The 18,971-nt window shown below is 39.4% G+C and overlaps 1 long non-coding RNA gene across 1 annotated transcript in view; it reads left to right on the plus strand.

Moving 5' to 3' along the window:
- LOC131199616 (uncharacterized) overlaps positions 1–18,971 on the plus strand; it is a 95,306-nt gene that overhangs the window by 72,381 nt on the left and 3,954 nt on the right. The window contains exon 2 of the long non-coding RNA XR_009155368.1: positions 8,012–8,070. This is a non-coding gene — a long non-coding RNA (uncharacterized LOC131199616). The remainder of the gene's footprint in view (positions 1–8,011; positions 8,071–18,971) is intronic.

An 18,971-nucleotide genomic window follows, 5' to 3' on the forward strand; every position in this document is an offset into this window, starting at 1 on the left:
TATAGTTCCGTGGTTTATATTTACACGCAATTTATAAAAAAATGTGTGGTCTAAAAGGAAATTCATCTTGTCCACTTACGAATCTAAGAAGTATAAGCTAGGTTGTCCTGAATTTAAAAAATTAAAACTAAATAACTTTGCTCCTATCCCTACTCACTTTATGTAAACTTTTATTTTTATTTCTAGTAGTTTTATATAAAATCAGAAACAAATTAATTGCAAGTTGATAATTCAGCATTTATGGCACCCCAGATGGTAAAAGTGATATATTAGATGGCCTGGTCCCATGTTGTTAGGGTTTTATGCATCAGTAATAAAACATATAGCAGAAATAGAACACGCAAGGTGTTTTTTTTTCCAATATGAAAATCAGCAGAGTCCCTGCTGACTCAATGCTAAAAGAAAACAAGGGAGATCAGGTGCTAGAGACAAAGATAAGGAATGACAAACATAAGCAAATGTAATTATGTACAAACTTTAAAAAGAATAGAGACTGCAATCACATTAAATTCAGAAGCTGTAAGCAGGAAGGCTTCTGATGGGGAATTATTATATTCCAATGACTCAGACAACAATCATAAGTCAGAAGCAGAGGATCTGAACTCTCCAGAAATTCAGAATCTTCAGTTAGCTTCTGACTATTACAACCTGTTTGCCACATTTCTTTTAAAGTAAATCCAATAGTATAAACCAAGGGTCTCCAACCTTGGTCCCTTTAAGACTTGTGAACTTCAACTCCCAGAGTCCTTCAGCCAGCTTTGCTTCAACTCTGGGAGTTGAAGTTCACAAGTCTTAAATGGACCAAGGTTGGAGACCCCTGGTATAAACAGAATGTACTCTATTCTCAGTGAGTTGGGGAGAAATGGCATCCTTCTCCTCCTATTCTTCATCTTCCTCCTTTTCCTTTCTCACTCTCTGCTTTCTGCTTTCACGAGTAATTGTTTCATGACAACGGCTTTCTCTTATCTAATAGATAATAACAGGTGCTTCCAAATGCTTTTATAGTTTTCCAAAAATTATTAAGAGTGGATGCCCATTTGGGAACAAATCTTGTAACTTATTATTAATTATTGTAATTATTAATTGTTAATTATTATTTTTATTAATTATTAATTACTAATTTATTAATTATTAATTCTTGTAATTACAATTCTTATAATTCGCTCTTCCGAAAACAACAAAATACCTTCAACCACCAGGCTTGAAATCCTGGGATTAGAAAACTTAGAACTCTGCCGACTTCGACATGACCTGTGTTTAACACACAAAATCATCTATTGCAATATCCTTCCTGTAAAAGACTACTTCATCTTCAATCGCAATAATACAAAAGCAAACAATAGATTCAAACTTAATGTCAACCGCTTCAAACTTGATTGCAGAAAATATGACTTCTGTAACAGAGTTGTTAACGCTTGGAACTCATTACCTGACTCCATAGTCTCTACTCAAAATCCCAAAATCTTCAACCAAAAACTGTCTACTATTGACCTCACCCCATTCCTAAGAGGACTATAAGGGGCGTGCATAAGAGCACAAAAGTGCCTACCATTCCTGTCTTATTGTTCCTTTCATTATATCAAATTAACATAGCTGTTGCAGACTTTTACTTATATATTTATATTTTTCTTTTATGATATATTGTTTTTTTTAATCTATGATGATGTTTGTGTATACTGTTGTGACAAATGAAATTTAAAAACAAACAAACCAAGATGTTGTTGTTTGATGGTGTTAAAGGTGTTGTCGCATGTCTTATAACCAAAGCAGAGTTCTTGCTCTGTAGGATGGACCTCAGTGTTGCCATGTGGTCAATGCAACTTGGCTCATAAGTATTGTCTGGTCAAATCTTAGGCTTGGAATTCTGAACAAGATGCTGGACTAGTCAACTCTCTCTCTCTCTCTCTCCCTCCCTCCCTCCCCTCCCCCTCCCCCCTCTCTCCCTCCCCCTTTCCCTCTCTTGAATTAGAAACATTTGAATCAACAATCCTTTTATTTTAGCTAAGCACAAATTGGAAGAAAAATAGGGGAACTGACAAGAGGTTGCATAACCAAGTACAAACAGAAAGACGGAGGCTGTCATCACTGCGAACTGCAAAGGATTTGCCATACGGATCATTTTCAGCCTGTCAATTTACACTATCCACACACTATCAAATGCCTATATCCAATTATGTTCATCCAAAGTTGGGTCACCCTGTCTAGAGAAAACCACGGATGCCTGAAATGCACCAGGAATCTGATCGTGAGCCAACACTGAAGTGTTGCCAAGTCTCTGCAGGTCAAGACAAGCATTCCAAGTTAGCCATTTATCTTTCCCCATGATCAGCCTTTTGCTTTACAGGGGAAAATTGCTAGCTTGTTTGGTGACTGCAAGACAGCCTTCTTTGTCTGTAATACCTCTGTATGAGATTTTTGATCAGTGTGATATTGCTTATTTATACTCCTAACATGATGCAAAACAATTCCACCCACCCACATACACACCTTTACATCAGGCCATTTCATTATTTATACATGGCATGAGAAACTGCGTTGTCAATTTAAACCACAATTTAGCTTGGCAAGTGTTCTGTTTCCAACACTGGACAGCCAGAGGCCACTGGGAACCTGGCAAACAAAGACTTTCCCTGTTGTTTATCCCAAATCCTTCTCGTTTCTTTTAGCTTTCACTTGCAATCTGTAAAACACACTGTAATCACTGTGCTGTTTATTAACAAAAGGAATTTGTAGTGAAACCTATTTTTCCCACTTGAGATCCAATATGATGAAAGCTAAGAGAGAGTAATTCAAAACTTTCTTTTTTCACCAAGCAGGGCTGGGCTAATGATTTTATTGAGGGTTTTTAGTGGGGCTTTTAGAATTTTACATCTCTATTTTAATTTAGTATATTGAATCAGTTTTTTAACTTATATTGTATTTTAACTTTTTTGGTATCTTTGTATTTATGTTTTATTTGTGATGTACATCGCCCTGAGTCTTCGGAGAAGGGCGGTATAAAAATTTGAAAAATAAAATAAAATAAAAATAAATAAATAAATAAATTTTCTTGGTGCATTTGGAGGAAAACCAAAATATGACATGATTCTAGGACTCTTGGTAAACTAGTGAATGGCTCATAAACCCTTGCTTGCTGTAGCCTAATATCCAAGTTTATTCATTAGTACCAATATTCTTAATAACAAAAAATATTAACACAAAGAACATTGACAAGAAAATGGAATTTCCCATAAAAGAGCACACAAATGACTCTTTAACATAGTATCGCTTGATGCATTTAACTTTCATTGATGCTCCTAACATTAGAACCATCATTAAAAAGGCACAGCAAAGAATTTCTTCCTGTATCAATTCAGAATGTTCAGACTGCCCCAGGAGCTGCTGATACAGTTCTACAGAGGAATTATTGAGTCTTTCATTTGTACTTCTATAACTGTCTGGTTTGATATGGCAACCAAACAGGACAGGTGCAGACTTCAGCAGGTAGTTAGGACGGCAGAAAAAACATTGCAACCAGCCTGCCTTCCATTGAGGACCTGTATATTGCATGAGCCTGAAAGAGGGCTGAGAAAATATCTACAGACCCCTCACATCCTGGACATAAACTGCTTCAACTCCTCATCTCAGGACACCACTATAGGGTATTGTAAGCCAAAACAACTAGACACAAAGATCGTTTTTTCCCTTGTGCCATCACTCTGCTGAACACCTAATTCACACAGCATGGCCTTCTGTCTAAGGATATTTACCCTTGTAGCATGACTGTATTATTATTATCCTTCTCATCTTTTTCACTACCTTCTATTGGTATCTTATGGTTTTATTGCCTTATTTGTATGTACACTTGTTTTTGTATGTACATGTTGTTTGTGTGTTTGTACGTTTGTATGTACACTGATTATATTACCTTGTTGTTTTTATGTACACTGAGAGCTTATGCACCAGAGACAAATTTCTTGTGTGTCCAATCATACTTGGCCAATAAAGTATTCTGTTTTGCCCAATATTTCCCCTAGTTCTCTGTGTTCCAGGTCATAGTCATTAAGAATCTTCGGTTCTGGCAGATTGATCTCCAAAGATGAAATGGGGGATGGGGGAGGATTAGAAAGAGTATGAGTACAGATATTTAATTTCAATATGTAAGAGTCCTATTTCTATCTGCCTGAAAGCTTTAATGATGAACCAGTTATATTATCATTCCCAATATTCAGAACAAATTTTACTATTCATTTATTGGTTGCATTTCTATCCTGTTTTTTCTTCAACTATTTATTTATTTATTTACTTACTTACTTATTTACTTATTTACTTATTTACTTATTTACTTACTTATTTATTTATTTATTTATTTTATCAAGCATGTAATAGGTAACAGATATAAGTATAAACATAATTATGAATACATGAAATGGATACATATAAAAGGAAACATTAAGACAAGGACGGAAGGCACACTGGTGCGCTTATGCTCTTAAAGCCCTCTTAGGAATGGGGTGAGGTTGACAGTAGACAGTCTAAAGTTAAAGTTTTGGGGGTTAGGGAAGAAACCACAGAGTCAGGCAGTGCATTCCAGGCATTAATGACTCTGTTACTGAAGTTGTATTTTCTGCAATCAAGTTTAGTGCGGTTTACCACAAGTTTGTAATTGTGTGCTTGTGTATTGTTGTGGTTGAAGCTGAAGTAATCATTGACAGGTAAGACATTGTAGCAGATAATTTTATGTGCTATACTTAGGTCTGACCGAAGATGGCTAAGTTCTAAATTGTCTAATCCCAAAATTTGAAGTCCGGTGGCATAAGGTATTCTGTTGCGAGCAGAGGAATGGAGGACTCTTCTCGTGAAATATCTCTGGACTTGTTCGATTGTATTAATGTTCAATATGCAGTGCGGGTTCCAGAGAGATGAGCTGTATTCAAGAATTGGTCTAGCAAAAGTTTTGTGGTTTGCAGTTCAATATTACTGTAGAAGAAGCTACGCAAGATTAGGTTAACAACTCTTAATGCTTTTTTGGCAATATTTTTACAGTGAGCTCTGGCACTTAGATCATTTGAGATGAGTACTCCAAGGTCTTTAACAGAGTGAGGGTCATCCAGAAGGTCTACATGCATTATTCCATTTTTCAATTTTCCCCATGACAACAAATGTGCAAGATAGGTTGGGAGGAAAGTATGGGTCTGATTCAAAGTCCCTTAGAGAGTTTCTGGAACTGAAGTGGGTTCTCCTTAGTCCTAGATCGGGGTAGTCAACCTTTTTATACCTACCTCCCACTTTTGCAACTCTGTTAGTAGTAAAATTTTCCAACCGCCCACCAGTTCCACAGTAATGCGCCGTGTATCGTCGTCTGCACATGCCTCTCGCGCATCGTGGATTGGGTTTGTGGGGGGCGCCGGCTACCAGCTCTGCTTGTCTGTTACAGCTGGGTGGTGTGGGGGGAGATGCGTGAGCAATTCTGGGATGAGGCTCTTTTGTTTGCGGTCGCACTATAGCGCCATTTAGTTTTACTTACGTAACGTGAACTAAACTTATGCGCAGGTGATACAAATAGTATATTTTCAGAAATTTAAATTGTCATGGGGAATTTTATGAAAACCTAATGAAAATGTTTTTAAATAATGCTATGAAAAAAATTTAAAAAGTCAAAAAAAAAGGAAAGTACTTCAGTATCGGACAAAACCCCTACCGCCCACCATGAAAGCTGGAACGCCCACTAGTGGGCAGTAGGGACCAGGTTGACTACCACTGTCCTAGATCAAAAACTTAAGTACTCCACAGCACTGGTTTTCTTCTGGACAATTAAAAAAAAACCACAATCACAACAACTTATTTTGTCAACAGATAGCTAGAAAAACAAAGGAACCAAACTGTGCTGAATTGGTATATTATTAATTCACTTTACTACCCATTACAATCAGATTGATGATCTCACTAGTTTACCCCATGCAAGATTTCCAAATTACTACTTGGAATTAATATCTAAGATGATCTTGTTTAAAGAAATGAAAAGTTCTGGAAGGAGAAGTTACAGCAAATAATATTAATGCAAACAATATTATGTACAGTTGGGATAAATCTTGAATGATTATATGCACAATTTTTCATGAAATAAGGAAATCAGAAGCATCCAACTGAACAATTTGATTATTTTACTTTATACCACATTTTATACCTTATACTTTATACCACAGTTATCATCTATTTGTTGAATTTAGTACAAGATCTGATGCCTAGTGAACTTCTTTCACATAAACAATCAATATACATGCATATATCTTCTTGTTGTTTTTATTTGCGAAGTCGTGTCCGACCCATCACGACCCCATGGACAACGTTCCTCCAGGCCTTCCTATCCTCTACCATCCTCTGAAGTCCATTTAAGCTTACGCCGACTGCTTCAGTGACTCCATCCAGCCTCATTCTTTGTCATCCCGTTCTTCTTTTGCCCTCAATCTTTCCCAGCATTAGGCTCTTCTCCAGTGAGTCCTTCATTCTCATTAGGTGGCCAAAGTATTTCAGTTTCATCTTCAGGATCTGGCCTTCTAAAGAGCAGTCAGGGTTGATCTCCTCTAGTCCATGCATATATCTACAATGTTATATATTTGTTGAATGGAGTTAATGAGTGGGAAAATATTCATAGAATTTTTCTTTTTTGAAAGAAAGTTTGAAAATCAATTCCCCATCTTTAAATTGAATTCGATGTGGTATGAAAAAAATACAGAGGATTTTTTTTCTGTACGATGCTGGTTTATCTTCAGTTATTATCCAAGATATTATTTGTCCCTTTTTACAGTTCATTTTGTTTTATCAGTAATCTTATTTATTGCATCTACACTCTTATATAGAAATGTTACTTAGTTTTAAGATTATTTTTAGCTGCCAATTTCAAACGATACGATACACAATTATTGGAAGGGCAAGAGATTCAATTTTCTATAAAGATATTTTGTGAAAAGTCTAGTTTTTCCCAATAAGCTTGGCAATCAATAGTTCCTGAAATTAATCCTGGAAGGCAACAAACTTCTAAAGCATCTGTCTCCATTTCTTCGACTTGTTATTCTGTAGTTCAGAGCAGGACAATCAAGATGGTTCATATGAAATCTTATAAAGAAATGAAGCCTTATGAAGTTAAAGGATCTGGGTATGCTTAGCCTGGGGGGGGCGAGGGGAGAGATATGATACCTGTCTTGAAACATCTGAAAAGGGAATGGACTTCTGTATTGCACTAAAGAACAGGTCTAGAACCAATTGGTTAAAACTATGAGAAATATATTCAGGCTGCATATCATAAAGAACTTTCAAATTGTATAAGCTACCAGCCAGTGAAACAGGATGCCACATGAAGTGGTAAGTTCTTTGTTGGAAATCTTCAAGCAACAACTTAAAGTTATTGATAATCATCTAGCAGATACTACACTAAGCACAGTACTGGATCATTGTAAATGACCTTACTGCATTTATCACTAATTTCTTGAGCTGTCTGCAAGATCTGGATTCTAACTTAACCCCATCCTGAAAAACAATAGGTTATTAGGTTTGAAAAAGAACCATGGATGAAAAATGAGTACCGTACAAATTTGTCAATATGTCATAATTTATATAAATGGTTAATCACCACTGATACTTTATCTTAGCCCACGCAAATAGCCATCTGGCTCATTCTTGTTGTTCAGTGGCATAACTGCAGTTAAGCAAGATTTTTGCCCAGTTGTAGATGAAAGGTCACAAATTAATTTGCTGTTACTGTATACTCTCGGGGATTTAATAGCAGGTTTTGCGATATAGGTAGTTTATGTTGATGTCTCTGCAAATTTGGTGCAGAAGAAAAGAATGTTGCTTAAATTAACATTTTGGATGATTTAAAATACTTTGACAGCTATCAGTATTTTTATTAGGAAATGAATCAGAAAGAATCAAAGTGAAAAAAATAACATCTGTCACCAATCAATTGCTTTGCTGGGAAATTAATATGGTATTTCATTTTCTCTTTAAATATACTGATATTTTTTTCCTCCAGTTCATGCCATTCATTGAGATCAGATGCATTTCAGGCTGGTTGTCTCAGATGTTGGACACGTAAGTAATAAAGTCCTGAAGGTCCAATAACAAGGGAACAATGGAATGTGCAACAAAATTATCAGCAGAAAAATCTATATTTAAAGTGCAGCTATATTGTAATATGAAGTATGATGGTTCCAATCTTCTTTGTTCCTTAGAATTAGATTATTAAATGTCTAATAAAGTATTTTATTATTTTTTTTCAAACAAAAAAGAAAAAGAAATCTGGTGCCATTTAATCTTAGCCAAGGTACTGTATAAAATTTTAGCCAAGGTACTGTACTGTATAAAATGGTTTTCTCTGTTAGTCTTTCTGAATAACAGAACAACAGAGTTGGGAGGAACCTTGGAGGTTTTGTAGTCCAACCCCCCACTCAAGCAGTAAACTTGCTTGGTATACATTTCAGACGGGAGGGGGGGTATTCACTTACCTTTGCTACTGGTTTGCAGATGTGAGAGTTTGCTCACCCGCGCCACCTCCGCACATGCGCAGAGCCTTCCACGCATGCGCAGAGCCTTCTGCGCATGCGCAGAGCGTAAAAAATGGGATGTGATGACATCCAGGTGGGTGGGCAGAGCCTCCCGCAGCTGCCGCTACCGGTTTGCCCAAACTGGATAGAACCTGCTGAATACCACCACTGATTTTAGACAAATAGTTGTCCAATCCCTTCTTAAAAAGAGCACCCACAATTTTTGGAGGCAAGTAATTCCACCGATCAATTGTTTCAACTGTCAAAAAATTTATTCTTATTAGTACTGGGTTGATTCTCTCCTTGATTATTTTCCATCCATTGTTTCTTGTTCTGCCTTCAGGTGTTTTGGAGAAAGGTTGACCCCTTCTTCTTTGTAGCAGTCCCTTAGGTGTTAGAATACTGCTGTTATGTTGCCCCAGTCCTTCTTTTCATTAAATAGACATTCCCAATTCCAGCAACCATTCTTTGTATGTTTTGGCCTCCTCCAGTCCCCCAATCATATTTGTTACTCTTTTCTGCACTCTTTCGAGACATCTATTTTATATTGTGACAACGAAAACTGGGTACAATATTCACATGTGGTCATACCAAAGCATTATAAAGTGGTATTAACACTTCACGTGATCTTGATTCTATCCCTCTGTTAATGTAGCCTAGGACTGTGTTGGCTTTTTTGGCAGCTGCTGCACACTGCTGGTTCATATTTAAAAGTGATTGTCCACTAGGACCCCAAGATCCCTCTTGCATACTACTATTGAGCCAGGTGTCACCTATTCTATATCTGTGCATTTGGTTTTCTTGCCTAAATGGAGAACTTTACTTTTCTCACCATTGAATTTCATTTTGTTAGATAGGGCCCAGTGTTCAAGTCTGTCAAGATGCTTTTGTATCTTGAGCCTATCTTCTGGAGTTTTAGCTATTCCTGACAGCTTGGTGTTGTCTTTGTTGTCTGCAAATCTAATGAGTTCCCCTTCTATTCCCTCATCTAAATCATTGATAGATATTGAAGAGAATTGGGCCTAAGACAGAGCCTTGTGGTATCCCACTGCATACTTCCATCAAGTAGATGCAGTTCCATTAAGGAGTGTAGTGTAGTAGTGGCCAAAGTTGTGGAAACCTTTTGGGGAAAGTGTATTTTTGAGCTTGGCTAATAACACCCCTTTTTTGGAGTAGTACCATAAAATTATATATCACTGGAAAGATAATTTAATCAAGAATGTAATGCAACAAAGTTTTTTCGATTATTTGTATTCTATGAAAAGTTATAGCCAAATAACCAGAAAAAGGAAGCACAACTTGCTTAGGTTGATATCAGGTAGCTTTCCTTCATCTAATTGTAGTCAGTTAGCATGAGTGTTTAAAGAGCCAATCAGGTGTCATCTTGTTTTGGCAATGAACCAATCAGATCATAGTAGGATTCAGTTATTGATGTCATGTATTGAAGCTGAGAGGAGGACATTTCTCATTGTGTTATGTGGTCGCTATCAAGTTGGTTGGGTTTTTTTTGTTCTTTCATTTAGTGAGCTTGTAAAACGTAATAAAATTAAAGTAATGGTTTACTTTACTTTGACTGGTCGCCCAGAAAGCGGTGTAAAATAGTATTATTAGGTGAACAAGGCTACAGTTATAAAGAAATTAGAAGAAAAATTGGTGGAAACTTAACCAAAGGTGGCATTTCTAAGTTTTTGAAGAGGTATAAGGAGATTCAGTCACTACAAAACCACACTGGTAAAGGCAGGAAGAGGTGCACAACAGCAAGTGATGATAGAAGAATTAAGATACTGTGCCTACATGACAGAAGAAAATAATCTGGGTGTATACAAAATGAAATGGCGCAATGCAATGCGAATGTTGAGGGCAAGAATCATTCGGCGCAGACCGCAGGAATTTGGCCTAAAATCTAGAATTCCACAAAAAAGCCACTTTTATCTCTCAAACAAAGGCTGAAAAACATTACATTCTTAAATTATCTTTCAATTGATATATAATTTTATGGCACTACTCCAAAAAAAAGTGGTGTTATTAGCCATCAAACCTCAAAAATACACTTTTCCCAAAAGATTTCCACAATTTTGGCCACTACTGTACATTGAGTGCAGTTGATTAGCCAGTTATGAATCCAATGGGTGATGATGCTGTCTAACCCATGTTTTTCTGTTTTATTATTTTTTATTTTATTTTATTTTTTTATTTTTCAAATTTATATACCGCCCTATCTCCCTAAGGACTCAGGGCGGTTCACAGGCAGTTAAAATACATATAAATACAAATTAAAAAACAACAATTAAAAAACTTATTCTATTGCCTAATTTAAAAACAATATAAATAATAAAAAACCCCTTAAAACCAATAACTTTAAAATCTAATCCAGTCCCGCGCAGATGAATAAGTGCGTTTTAAGCTCGCGACGAAAGGTTCGGAGGTCCGGAAGTTGACGAAGTCCTGGGGAGTTCGTTCCAGAGGGTGGAGCCCCACAGAAGGCCCTTCCTGGTGTCGCCAGGCAGCACTGCCTAGCTGGCGGCACCCTGAGGAGTCCCTCTCTGTGGGAGCGCACGGTCGGTGAGAGGTATTTGGAAGCAGTAGGCGGTCCCGTAAATAGCCCGGTCCTATGCCATGGAGCGCATTAAAGATTGACACCAACACCATGAAGCGCACCCGGAAGGCCACAGGTAGCCAGTGCAGTCTGCGCAGGATAGGTGTAACACGGGAGCCCCGAGGGGCTCCCTCTATCACCCGCGCAGCCGCATTCTGGACCAACTGAAGCCTCGGATGCCCCTCAAGGGAGCCCCATGTAGAGAGCATTGCAGTAATCCAGGCGAGGCGTCACGAGGCGTGGTGACCGTGCATAAGGCATCCCGGTCTAGAAAGGCGCAACTGGCGCACCAGGCGAACCTGGTGAAAGCTCTCCTGGAGGCGGCCGTCAAATGGTCTTCAAAAGACAGCCGTTCATCCAGGAGAACGCCCAGATTGCGCACCCTCTCCGCCGGGGCCAATGACTCGCCCCAACAGTCAGCCGAGGACTCAGCTGACTGTACCGGGATGCCGGCATCCACAGCCACTCAGTCTTGGAGGATTGAGCTTGAGCCTGTTTCTCCCCATCCAGACCCGTCGGCCTCCAAACACCGGGACAGCACTTGATAGCTTCATTGGGGTGGCCGGTGTGGAAAATACAGCTGGGTGTCATCAGCGTACAGCTGGTACCTCACACGAAGCCACTGATGATCTCACCCAGCGGCTTCATATAGATGTTGAACAGAAGGCGAGAGAATCGACCCCGCGGCACCCCACAAGTGAGGCGCCTCGGGGCCGACCTCTGCCCCTGTCAACACCGTCTGCGACCGGTCGGAGAGATAGGAGGAGAACCACCGATAAGCGGTGCCTCCACTCCCAATCCCCCAACCGGCGCAGCAAGATACCATGGTCGATGGTATCGAAAGCCGCTGAGAGGTCTAATAGGACCAGGGCAGAGGAACAACCCCTATCCCTGGCCCTCAGAGATCATCCACCAACGCGACCAAAGCCGTCTCCGTGCTGTAACCGGGCGGAAACCGGACTGGAGCAGGTCTAGATAGACAGTTTCATCCAGGTGCAGAGGAAACTGATATGCCACCATACTCTCTACAACCTTCGCGCGGCGGGTTGGAGACCGGACGATAATTACCTAAGACAGCGGGTCAGGAGGGCTTCTTGAGGAGGGCCTCACCACCGCCTCTTTCAAGGCGGCGGAAGACTCCCTCCAACAAGGAGGCACTCGTAATCGCCTGGAGCCAGCCTCGTGTCACCTCCTGAGTGGCCAGCACCAGCCAGGAGGCACGGGTCCAGTAAACACGTGGTGGCATTCAGCCTACCCAACAACCTGTCCATGTCCTCGGAGCCACAGGGTCAAACTCATCCCAACAAATGTCACCAAGACCACCCTCAGGCGCCTCATCTGAATCGCCGCAATTTTGGTCTAGACCGTCTCGAGCTGAACGATTTTATCGTATAGATAACCGTTAAACTCCTCAGCACGTCCCTGCAACGGGTCATCCGCTCCCCTGGTGAAGGAGGGAACGGGTCACCCGAAAAAGGCGGCTGGGCGGTTATCTGCCGGCGCAATGAGGGAGGAGGCGAGCAACGCCTCGCTTCCTCAGTGCCACTAGGTAGGTCCTAGTATAGGACCTAACTAGTGTCCGATCAGCTTCTAAACGGCTAGACCTCCAGGAGCTCTCTAGGCGTCTTCTCCGGCGTTTCATCCCCTCAGCTCCTCGGAGAACCAAGGGCGGTTGGGATCTGCGCCGGGTCAGAGGCCGCAGAGGCACGACACGGTCTAAAGCCCCAGCCGCAGCCCGTTGCCAGGCTGCGGCTAGTTCCTCTGCCGTGCCGTGAGCCAGACCCTCAGGAAGTGGCCCAAGCTCCGTCCGGAACCTCTCCGGGTCCATCAGGCGCCTGGGACGGAACCAACGTTGTGGTTCCGTCTCCCTGCGGTGTTGAGTGGCGGTCAGAAAGTCCAGGCGAAGGAGAGAGTGATCTGACCATGACAAAGGTTCTATGACTACATCTCTCAAATCCAGATCCTTCAACCACTGACCAGAGATAAAAATAAGATCCAGAGTGCCACCCCCGATGTGAGTGGGGCCATCAACTACTTGAGTCAGGTCCAAGGCCGTCATGGAAGCCATGAACTCCCGAGTAGTAGGTTGTGGTTTACTTTCTCAAACACCTTTCTGAAGTCCAAGTATCCACAGCATTTCACTGGTCCACTAATTTTGTCACTTTGTGTTGTGACCCAGGCTTCCTGAGTCATTAAAACACACAAATAGTCCCAAAAACCTCTTTTATTGCAACAGTTGTGAATTACATTCATTCACAGATTAGTCCCAATTAGTTGCAAAAAGTCCTTTGGGAGAAGTCCTTCAGGATAATCTCCAACCTTTATCTCCCTTGACACGCTGCCGTAGACCTAATTAGCAAAGCCACACGGAGTCCAGAATCAGACAAAGTTGCCAACTTGGAACAGAATTAACAACGTTGCTTCCTGCAAAGGGCTCACGTGCCTTTGCTTCTCTTTTAAGTCTTATAAGAGGGGCCAATCATCTCCAAAACAAGTCATCCCTTTTGTTTTAGCTGTTCTTGCCTTCTGGCAGCTCTGCTCATGCACGCACTAGGAACAGGCTCCTCCTGTTCCTCTGCCTCTCTGATGTCCGACTCTGGAGGCTCTGGAGTCCGCACATAACTTCCAGATGGCCCTGGCCCCATCTCTGCCTCCAACGCAGAGCCCTCGTCCGAGCCTTCCCCGGACTCCAGGACTGGCCCATGTTCCTCTCCAGCCTCCTCACTGTCCGACTCTATTGCAGCTCCACAGGCCACCAGCAGACCACAACACTTTGTCAAAGAATGCAATAAGATCATGTCTGGCATGATCTGTTTTTGACAAGCTCATGTTAGCTTCTGGTTATGACTTTGTTTGCTTCTAAATGTTCACAGATTCATTGCTTGATTAACTTTTCCAGCATCTTTCCAGCTACTGATGTAAGGCTGATAGGTCTGTAATTTCCTGGATCCATTTTTTTCTCCCTTTTTTGAATCTGTGAATAAATCAGCCCTTTTCCAGTCATCTGGTAGTTCCCCAGGGCTCCAAGAAATTTAAATATGTGAAAGATATGTATCAGTGGTTCTGAGATTCTTTCTGCCAATTCCTTCAGAATCTTGGGGTATAATCCATCTGGTCCTGGTGATTTGAATTTGTCTAGCATGGATAGGTGTTCTCTTATCTGAAAAAGTTAGAGATGAATGAGGAAGTACAAACAGATAAAACAATTATTGCTAACCTCAGTGAGCATTATGTGAAGCCAATGGCTCTTTAAAGACCAATAACACAATCTATGTGTTCACAGCAAAAGCTATCATGGAATTCAAGTGCAATCATTTTATACCAGTGACTGTAGCCCTAATGAAGTTGTTGCTATTTGCAAGAAAAAAGGAAGGGAAAAATTCTCTGAGTGCCCTCCGATTGGTTCCTATTCCTTGCCTCTATAGGAAATGCTGTATTATTGTGTTGATTTTTGAGTATTACTTTATACTATTACTTTATACTTAAGACTGCTTTGCAAATCTAGGTCATTGGAGTTGGACATTTAAACATAAAGGAATGATTATTCCTTCAGCCAAAGAAAAGAAATATTCAAAGATTGAAATGGGACACTTAATTTGCAAGTTCCATGAGCGGAAACTGGGGAAAACACACTAGAGGGAAATATGTGTCTTGTCACATGAGAGCCACCCACCAGGAATAGGGAGGTAGGGCTCCAGGCAGTGCAGACTAGCAAAAGTTCATGCTGGTAACATTGGCCTTCTTTCTCAACAGTTTGTTCAATGCTCATAAATAAAGTATATTTTATTAATGGTTTAGTGATTGCACAATTTTGTTAAAAACCACACAATGTCCTCATTTGGAATAGATATCCATGAAAAATCCATTTTTAAAACAAAAACAAGTGAAAGCTTTCTTCTATGTTTATGTATACCTGTCATAAGAAAATGCTAAAAGTTTATACTTCAGTAGGAAAAGGTCTATCTTCACAACAAGCCATGAGAAGAGCCTGTTTTTCTTAATGGCACCCATAAATGTGTTAGATATCATCACCTCCTTAAATTCCCAGCAGGCAAAGTTCCACCAATCATTGCTTGTAGCTAGAAATCAGAACATAGGGGAAACTACCAGATTGAACAAGACCAGTGTGAAATGAATGTGTGTTATTATGCCTTTGGGAATACAGTAGTGCAAAATAGTCTATAAGACACAATGGGAAACTAATGGGTAGTTTATCTCTGTTGCAATGGATCCTTGTCTTTAGCCACAAGAATGGCAGCCTGCTCTGACTGTAACAGCATTGCCAAAAAGGCATTAAGAGTTGTTAATCTAATTTTGTGAAGCTTCTTCTCCAATAACACTGTACTGCAAACTAGGGCATACAAAACCTTTGCCAGACTAATCCTTGAATACAGCTTGTTTGCCTGGAATCCACACTGTATATCGGACATTTATACAATTGAGCGGGTCCAGAGGTATTTCACAAGAAGAGTCCTCCACTCCTCTGCTCACAATAGAATACCTTATGCCACCAGGCTTGAAATTTTGGGCTTGGACAACCTATGGTCTGACCTAAGGATAGTACACAAAATTATCTGCTACAATGTCCTACCTGTCAATGACTACTTCAGCTTCAACCGCAATAATACACGAGCACACAATAGATACAAACTTAAGGTAAACCACTCCAAACTCGATTGCAGAAAATACAACTTCAGCAATAGAATGGTCAATGCCTGGAATGATCTACCTGACTCTGTTGTTACCTCCTCAAACCCCCATAACTTTAACCTCAAACAGTCTACCGTGGACCTCACCCCATTCCTAAGAGGTCTGTATGGGGATGTGCATAAGCGCACCAGCGTGCCTACTGTCCCTGTCCTACTGTTCCTACTTTTTTGTACTCATTTCCGATGTTCATGTCCATGTTTATACTTATACCTGTTATCTTGTACATGTCTGACAAACAATAAAATAAAATAAAATAAAATAAAATAAAATAAAATAAAATAAAATAAAATAAAATAAAATAAAATAAAATAAAATAAAATAATGACAGTCTTTGGATTGAACAGCTATGGGTCACACTTTCCTAAGGATATATTTCAGTTGCTTCACTGTAAATTTTAATTTACAGAAGCAGAAAGGAAAAAACTAGAAAGGCAAAGTATATTAAATATGTAACCAAGTTAGATTTATTATACTTAGATATTTTTTTTAAAAAAGCAGTTTCTGTCCTATCCCTATTCATTCCTTTTTTTAATGCAAAAAAACCATCCATGAGAACTTCACTAAAATTCTTTTTCCTTTGAAAGACATTTTAAAAGAAAAAAATCTCTAATTGAATAAGAACTGAAAGGGAAAAAATACAAGATAATTTTTTGATAGGACCAATATTAACAACCTTCACAAGTATTAAAATAGTCCATAAAAGCTAAGCCATTTTTCAGAGGTGGGAGGGGGAGAATCAGCAAAACTACCTTTTCTTCCTCTTATCCCACCGGTGGAAATTCTCCCAGGATCACAAGTGTTTGGTGTAAAGAATGAGTCTTTCTATCCACAGATGTAAAAATAAGATCCAGCACAGCTGCTTTTACTCTTTGTTAACATTTGACAAACATTACTTTACTCCTCATATCCATGAAATTAATTTCTGTTAGCAAAGGAGACAGGTGGTCAGACAATAAGTGAAAATATTTTTTTAAAATGTCACGTAGGTGTGAGAAGTTTTATATCCAAATATATTTTATTCTTTATCCTGTTTCCATCTTCCCTTAAAATATCAACAGAATCCACAATGGTCTGAGAATCAGTGTCTTCAATAGATAATTAACAGTCAAGCTGAAATTAAGTTACCGTATATACTCGAGTATAAGCCGAGTTTTTCAGCACGTTTTTTGTGCTGAAAAACGTCCCCTCGGCTTATACTCGAGTATATCTGACTTACTCTCAGTTTTTTTTCTTTTTACTATTTTCCAGAGACAAGTTCCCAAAACTTGTCTCTTGTTTTATTATACTTAGATATTTTAAAAAGCAGTTTCTGTCCTATCCCTATTCATTCCTTTTTAATGCAAAAACCATCCATGAGAACTTCACTAAAATTCTTTTTCCTTTGAAAGACATTTTAAAAGAAAAAAATCTCTAATTGAATAAGAACTGAAAGGGAAAAAATACAAGATAATTTTTTGATAGGACCAATATTAACAACCTTCACAAGTATTAAAATAGTCCATAAAAGCTAAGCCATTTTTCAGAGGTGGGAGGGGGAGAATCAGCAAAACTACCTTTTCTTCCTCTTAACCCACCGGTGGAAATTCTCCCAGGATCACAAGTGTTTGGTGTAAAGAATGAGTCTTTCTATCCACAGATGTAAAAATAAGATCCAGCACAGCTGCTTTTACTCTTTGTTAACATTTGACAAACATTACTTTACTCCTCATATCCATGAAATTAATTTCTGTTAGCAAAGGAGACAGGTGGTCAGACAATAAGTGAAAATATTTTTTTAAAATGTCACGTAGGTGTGAGAAGTTTTATATCCAAATATATTTTATTCTTTATAATGTTTCCATCTTCCCCTTAAAATATTTTACAGAATCCACAACGGTCTGAGAATCAGTGTCTCCATTAGATAATTAACAATCAAGCTGAAAGTAAGTTAATCAACTAACATTAGCAAACTTCCTCAAACAACTTACCCAGATCTAATCCACATATCAAAGGATAAGGTCTGCAAACACAGAGTTAATTAAATTAGGTCTCCGAGAAGAACTGCATGTTCACTAGAATAAACTACACAAACATACACAAACACATGCACACACACATATACCCCTCAAGTGTCACCCTAGAATCAGCAGATATTTCCACACCTCAGACAAGGTCCCGCTATAAAAACCTGCTGCTGTACCCCATTTCTCTGCAGCCTGACCTTAAAGGCAAACTGTTTTGCTTTTAGGAATAAATATTTCTTCTTTCCTCACAGCTGTCTGGATCTCATTTTTATTTATTCTTGCACAGCTACGGCTTGAGTTAGAATCCCAAATTATTCTTCTGACACAGGGAAGGAAGGGAGTGAGAAATCTTTTGTATAGGTGACACCAGTGGTGGGTTGCTACCGGTTTGCACCGGATTAGGCAAATCAATAGTGGCGATGGCGGGAGGCTCTGCCCACACACCCGGACGCTTTTGCGCGTGCGCACGGGCACACAAGAGCAAACCGGTAGCGATGGGATTTGGAACCTGTCCCTGGGTGATAAAGGTATATTTTAAAAAGGAAAAGAAAAGTTTTGAACTCTTCCATCTTTTCCTAAGCAGGGAATATTTGGAAGATACAGAGAAGTTATTTGGCTTTATTTAACTTTCATCAGGCACTTTCACATCCAATACTAAAGACCTGGGCTACAACAATAGTACTTTCACTGCTTTTGTTATGAACTCCTACACTGGATCAAAGAAGGTAAACAGAAGAAAAATGCTTTTATCCAGAGCTGAACAGATTTAACATTCATTTTATCTTTTCAGGACACTGTTGCCATTATCTGAAGTGTTTCTTTTTCTTTTTTACTATTTTCCAGAGACAAGTTCCCAAAACTTGTCTCTTGTTTTATTATACTTAGATATTTTAAAATGTCACGTAGGTGTGAGAAGTTTTATATCCAAATATATTTTATTCTTTATCCTGTTTCCATCTTCCCTTAAAATATCAACAGAATTCACAATGGTCTGAGAATCAGTGTCTTCAATAGATAATTAACAGTCAAGCTGAAATTAAGTTAATCAACCAAAATTAGCAAACTTCCTCAAACCCCTGAGTACGTTACCCAGCCCAGGGGTCTCCGACCTTGGCAAGTTTAAGACTTGTACTCCCAGCT

The sequence above is a fragment of the Ahaetulla prasina genome, chromosome 5 (assembly GCF_028640845.1).
Source record: "Ahaetulla prasina isolate Xishuangbanna chromosome 5, ASM2864084v1, whole genome shotgun sequence".
NCBI lineage: Eukaryota > Metazoa > Chordata > Lepidosauria > Squamata > Colubridae > Ahaetulla > Ahaetulla prasina.